At 31.0% G+C, this 6,486-nt stretch overlaps 1 protein-coding gene across 1 annotated transcript in view; it reads right to left on the reverse strand.

Moving 5' to 3' along the window:
• LOC127721870 (galanin receptor type 2-like) overlaps nt 1-5,788 on the reverse strand; it is a 46,650-nt gene extending 40,862 nt beyond the window's left edge. Inside the window, exon 1 of the mRNA XM_052228681.1 lies at nt 5,584-5,788. The gene's annotated coding sequence lies outside the window, so the exon portion shown is untranslated. The remainder of the gene's footprint in view (nt 1-5,583) is intronic.
• Nucleotides 5,789-6,486: the final 698 nt, after the last annotated feature.

Consider the following 6,486-nt stretch of genomic DNA (forward strand, 5'->3'; position numbering starts at 1 on the left):
CTTACAAAACATTAAAGCAAACGAACAAATTAATCTATGAGGATCTTGATGAGGGTCCTTCATTTATTCTTTTACTTTTAAGATCATTTTTCGCTAACTTCTTTTTTTATTTTTACCCTGAATATATACAGTTCTTTAAATTTTAGCACCCCATTCATGTCTATTCTTTATATTGTTGCCTCTTTTTTTCTCTGTTCTTTAAATGTTTGCCCTTTATTCTGCAATTTTTACCCATTATTATCTATTCTGCAAACTCCATCCATACCCTCATCTATAAGGTCATTTAGCCAAATTTCTCTATCCGCAGCTCTCATTGATACAAAGGCAAATTCACATGAATTCACTTCAAACGAGCTCATACATGAAAATCACATGAAAATGTTTATGTGAATTTCACGTGAATTGGGATTCACATGAATATCAATTGAAATTTTCACGTGAATTCCACGTAAACTTTACAAAAAAAATGGTATTTTTTTTTATTATTTTAATTACGTTTTAAAATTTAAATGTTATTTGAATAACTTTATTTTAAAAATGCACGTGAATTTCACGTGAAAAAAATCATTTGATTTGCACGTGAGTTTCACATGAGATTCACGTAAAACTCACACGAACTGATTTCACGTGAGTTACACGTATAAGTTCGTTTGAGGTGACATTCACGTGAGATTCACATGAATTTAAATTCACGTGAAATTCATGTGAGTGAAATTTCCCTGTGTAATAACTATGGTGTTATACTGGTTTATGCTTTTTTTAAAATGGCAAAGAAATTTGGCTATTAAAATGACCTTATAGATGAGGGTATGGATGACATACTTTGCAACAAGTAATCCTAAATATAAATGCAAAGTGTGTCTAATTTTAAGTGGAGACGTGAATTGCAAGAACGTTTGAACAAAACAGAAAATGTATCATATTTCGCAGTATGAAATTCTTTGTTTTTGTTTCATTTGAAAAATTAAAATCACCATGTATTATGTAATTTCAAGTTTTTATTGCAAATAAATAAAACGTGATTCAAATATTTCTAATTAAAGGTTGCAATTGATGTTTATATTCAAACTTTGGACTAAAAGATATATCCTAAAAGTATATTTTAATTGGCATTGATCAAAGTTGTAACGGGATATAAGGTAATAAGTAAAGATGGAAGCGTTTTAAAGTAAGCAATTATTATAGAATTGTATTGAAGTATAGAATCGACATCTTTAAATGTGTTCTGTTTAACATCTTTGCAGACTTTGTAATCAAGGAATAAATTTAATATCTACTTTCTTAACACTAACAATTCTTTAATGAATAATGATCAAAGACAAGATCATTTACGCTTTTATTGAAAAAATTGTAGGATTGTTTTAGGTCTTCTATGTTCTATAGACGTATTTACAATTGTATGCAAATTTGTCCGCCATTACGTAAAATCACACAAGTTAATTCCCGTAAAATTGGACATCACAATTTAAAAAATTTGACGTCACAATTAAAAAGTGATTGTTGCTTGAAGTCAGAAGGTTATTCGGAGCAGATCTAAGGTCATTCGGAGACAAAATTCAGTTAAATACCAAAAATGTTAATAGGTTTATTGTTATCAGGATCTAGATGGGGATTTCAAGTTAGAGAATAATGGGCAAAAAGCGCAAAAGAAGAGTAAAATAGGCAAAACAAAACAAAATAGAGAATATTGGGGGTGCTAAAATATAAAGAATACGGAAAAATAGTCTAAAAAATCAAAGAATAAAGAAATGATGCCCCCCACTCAGACCCCCTGTTATGTTTCATTGATTTCTCTGATACATGTATATCAATTATCTGCTTTAGTCAAATATCATGTTTATATTGAAAGCAAATACCAATCAATCAATCAATCAATCATAATATGAGTTATAATGCAAATTGTTACTGTCGTTCATCGTTACCAAATTTAATCATTTAAAAATATAGCTACTTAAAATATGTAAGCCACAAATGGTTGACTGTGGTACAGAAATTGTATCTGACTGTTATATCAACTCTGAAAAAGGTCGTCTATTTGGCAATGCGAGATCTATAAATACACAGCCACATCCGGTCGTAATGGAGATGTTAATTCGATATATCGTGAAAAGAGAGTTTCACGCTTTCTGCAAGTTGAAGAATCGACTTTTAAAATCATCACAATAAATTTATTGTTTGCCTGTTATCGTCTCGAAAATGGAGATCGAGTAGTCTAAATAGTTCATCTATAGTAATCACTAGCCTGTCAACACGGAGGTTGTGAGTTCGAACCCCGCACGTGGCAGGTGCGTTCGATTCTGATCTTAATTGACTGGGATTGTCAGTTTTCAGTCGAAGGTCGGCGGTTTTCTACGTTACTAAGGCTTCCTCTACCAATTAAAACTGGTCGCCACGATATAGACAAGATTGCTGAAAGTTGCATTTAACAGTAACAGTAAAACAATCAATCGTGAATATTGATGAAAATTTTTCCACTAAACGTTTAGCAAATAAATATCAAATATAGCAATCAGAACTTGTATCTATTACTGTCAAACTCTCCATCTTTCGGACTCTATTATGCATGACTATACAGCAGGCGTTATGTCAATGTTCTGTTGTGTTTTTTTTTTCTTTTTATGTTTGTTTGGGTTTTGTTTTCAAAACAAAGGTCAGTCACTATATTTATGTCGTCAATAGTTTAATGATATATTTCTGTTTTAATTATTTTGGTTTGCAAAATAGGCTTACAAAATTACATTTTGTGCTATGTTTGTTGGTAATGAAACATACACAGTAGACAATTTTAGAAAATCTGATTAAAAATTAAATTAAAGTGCAATTATGAAAAAAACAAATGTATGGTTTACGTCATTGACACAGCAACCCAACACCACAAATGATAATACAAACATCCAAAGGTCAACATACAGCCATGAGAACTTATAGAAGTTTATACAACATGGCAAGCTTTTAATAGTCACGTGACTTAAATTTCATAAGTGCTTTCATACCGAATACTTTCTGGTCGTTTTTTCTCCATACATCGGTTGGGATATACATATATATATTTTGTTGATTTTGATTTGTATCGAAAGAGCTTTTTTTCTATGCACAATTGGTATTTCCTTTTTACTAGCTGTTTCTTTATTTTTTCTAATCTTCTCTAAAAAAATATACTGTTTTTGTTGCGTTCATTTCTAGTTTTACAGTCATAAAGAATTACAAGTTCTTCTAGCTTGGAATGAAGATGGTATAAATAGCGTTAAGATTTCTCTAACTATAAAGCATGTGGGAAAAAGGCCAAACCATGTAAGGCTAACTTTGTTTGAAGACAGTTTAAACATTGTCTTCTGTAAAATTTACCAAATGTCTCAATATATGATAGAACAACAACGTCAGTCTAAATACGAAGATTATCAATAGATATTGCTTGCTTAGCGTCACGTGACAAATATATTTAAAGATTAACGTATAGGAATCGGAATTGACACCACATTCATTTACATCCGGACATAAGTCGAAACCACTTTGCATTAATTGGGTAGACACCTAGTGCGTTTACACAGGAATTAATTTTTAAGCGCATTTAACTGAATGACACCACGTGCGTATTAATTCTGCGCCCTCTAGTGGTAGCAATCGGAGATCTGACATTATTCGGGTTACAAATGTCCACGTGCGTCGACAAGTTTATTATTGTTATTGTCCATTCCCATAACTTAAAATCTATAAAGCATGGCCAATTTCGAAAAAAAAAGAAACAAACCAAAGATGACATAACAGTTAAAGGTTTTCCTAGGCCTGCGCATAACTACAAGGCGGATAAAGGGACAAATAGACAGAAAAGCGAGGCCCGCTGGACTTTTCTACTGTTTTTATTAGTAGCGAGTACAAATTCGTTTTATATTTTCCTATAATATACGAGTATTGTTTTTAAACTGCAATTTAACATTTACGCTTAAACGCATAGTTTTATTTTACTTCCCGACCGTTGGATATGTTTCAGGCTTGATGAAATTAACATGATTCAAACGTGGACCACGATTAGGAACTCAAATTGAACTGTGACGTGAACAGTAATTTGAATATAACCGGTCGCTCACAACAGAAGCGGGGATACCAGGATTTTATATACGTTTATCACTTCATGTTATCTGTCAAACCTGTATTTGTATAGTAGAAAGATCAGTTGCAGTATAAATGAATTCCCATCGATACATGTGTATTATATTCTATATTTGTCCCCAACAGAGATTCGTATATGCTCTTATTGTTTCCCTCCATCATATTTATCAACGACTTGGTGACCCGGGATGTTTATATAGAAAACAATACGATACTTGGAACAGCTTGTATTCTGTACTGTTGAAAGGTTATATGATATTATGAATCTTGTTAACATTATAAGTACAACAATTGTCGCTACATACACACGTGTAACATATGTCCAACGATTAAATAACCTGATCCAAATAGTTGTAAAAAATGAACTGTTATAAATAAGGCCATGTTTTTCTCTTTTGAATTATTCCCATTTTGTCATACCAGGACTTTTATAGTATTGGTGACCTGAGTTTCATAAGTATGTTATTGAAAATGTACTTTATTTAAAGAAAAAGAGCCCCCACCCCCTTACATAAAAAAAAGAAAAAGTCAATGGTCGGTGCTAAACAATTATAAATGATATATGTTACATTTGTACTGGTATATTTTATCTAATATATTAGAAACATCAGCATTTGACGTTTGAAAAACTTTAATTGAGGAACATTAATGAATATCGGATTTGAAACAGAAAATTACTTTTTTTGAAAGTTTTTTAAAAAATACGGTTTTAAAATAGATGTACTCTGGGAAAACTAATTTAAAGAACTCCTCAAATGTATATATTCATGTACGGATTTGAAATTTTAATACGGGTGTTGCATGTGTAACAAATTCTACTTATCTTTACAAAGAACCTTGAATTACTCTAACTTGCAATTGCACAAAGCTATAAGTTTTATATTTCCGATTCCCCCATGCACATGCATGCCTCGTTGCTTTTCATTTTGTTTTTTCGTCCCAGACTTTAATTTCATGTAGTTTGTTCCACATTTTTTTTTCTGGTTTTGCAAGTAAAAAATAGTTTTTATACACAAATTACGAGAAATGGTAAACAAATTGAAAACAAAAAATGAAAACAATAATTTACAACACTTTATAAATGTCATAAGCCCGAAGCGCTTTTCTGAAATTTACCTTCATCAGGAACGCTCAGAGTCGAATATTTAAAGACCAAGGATGTATAAGAACCGAAACAGCTGAAGAGCTGTATGACCAAAAAGGACCTGAGAATATTAGCAAAATCCATCTGAGGCTAACTTTGACTGAGGAAGTTTAAACCCTAATTTCTTTGTAATTTCTTAATTTATAGATGGACAATTTAAGAAAGTTTTTTTTATAAATCATGTCGGTAACGAAGTACTTACTAATGAGCTGAAAGTGTATACATAAATTGATGTAAACTATTTGTTGCAAACAATCTTAATATTATATTATCTCTGATACATTAACAAAATCTTAATAATTATATCATTGATTAAAAACAATTACACTTACCTTTGTGGGTTTTATTTTTTGTGTGTAAAATATCCAATTAAAAATACAAAATTAAAACTTTCGCAACGTCTCCAGATCAGAGTTTTATTGAACAAACCATTTTTATCATGAAAGACAAACCATTTAACTATAACGAAGAAATCAGCGACAAATAAAATACCGCGAGAAGTCAAACGTCACTATATTGTAACTGTTTCATACGGAAGCAGTATTAGATCGATTGGACGGTTCAAAGAAAAAATATATTAATTTATGTATCTGGTGTAACGATTAATAACAATATCGCTAAACCTGTTATTATAGTGTGCAGCTACTTAAAGCAATTCCATATCTGATAAGGTTAAAGTTTAATAAGAAGGAGGGTTTGGATGGGAGGTATTTCTATAGGGGACGGTTCTATAGTACACATAATTTAACAATACCGCTAAACGTGTTATTATATTATGCAGCTACTAAAAGCAATTTCATATCTGATAAGGTTAAAGATTAATAATAGGGAGGGTTTGAACGAGGGGTATTTCTATAGAAGACATGATGTAAGTTTATGGTTTTCCATTGCCAGATGAATAAATATAACTACATGAATGTAAAACTTTAAATCAATGTCGCTATGCAATATTTCAATGTAAAAGCAGATTTATATATAGGACGTATCGTACGATTGATAATAATATTAAAACATGTATGTAAAGAAGGCTTATGATTGTACATTTGACTAACAATTACTACACGAGTATATTACTTAAAATAATGTCTATATGCAATATATCAATGTAAAAGCCGATTTATATGTCGGACGTATTGGACGACTGGTGATAATTTTAATAGTTATCATAATGCAAGTGTTGCTGTGATATAATAAGAAGGATTATGATTGTCCAGTTGACCAATTATTACTACATG

The sequence above is a fragment of the Mytilus californianus genome, unplaced genomic scaffold (genome assembly GCF_021869535.1).
Source record: "Mytilus californianus isolate M0D057914Y unplaced genomic scaffold, xbMytCali1.0.p SCAF_12, whole genome shotgun sequence".
Taxonomy (NCBI): domain Eukaryota; kingdom Metazoa; phylum Mollusca; class Bivalvia; order Mytilida; family Mytilidae; genus Mytilus; species Mytilus californianus.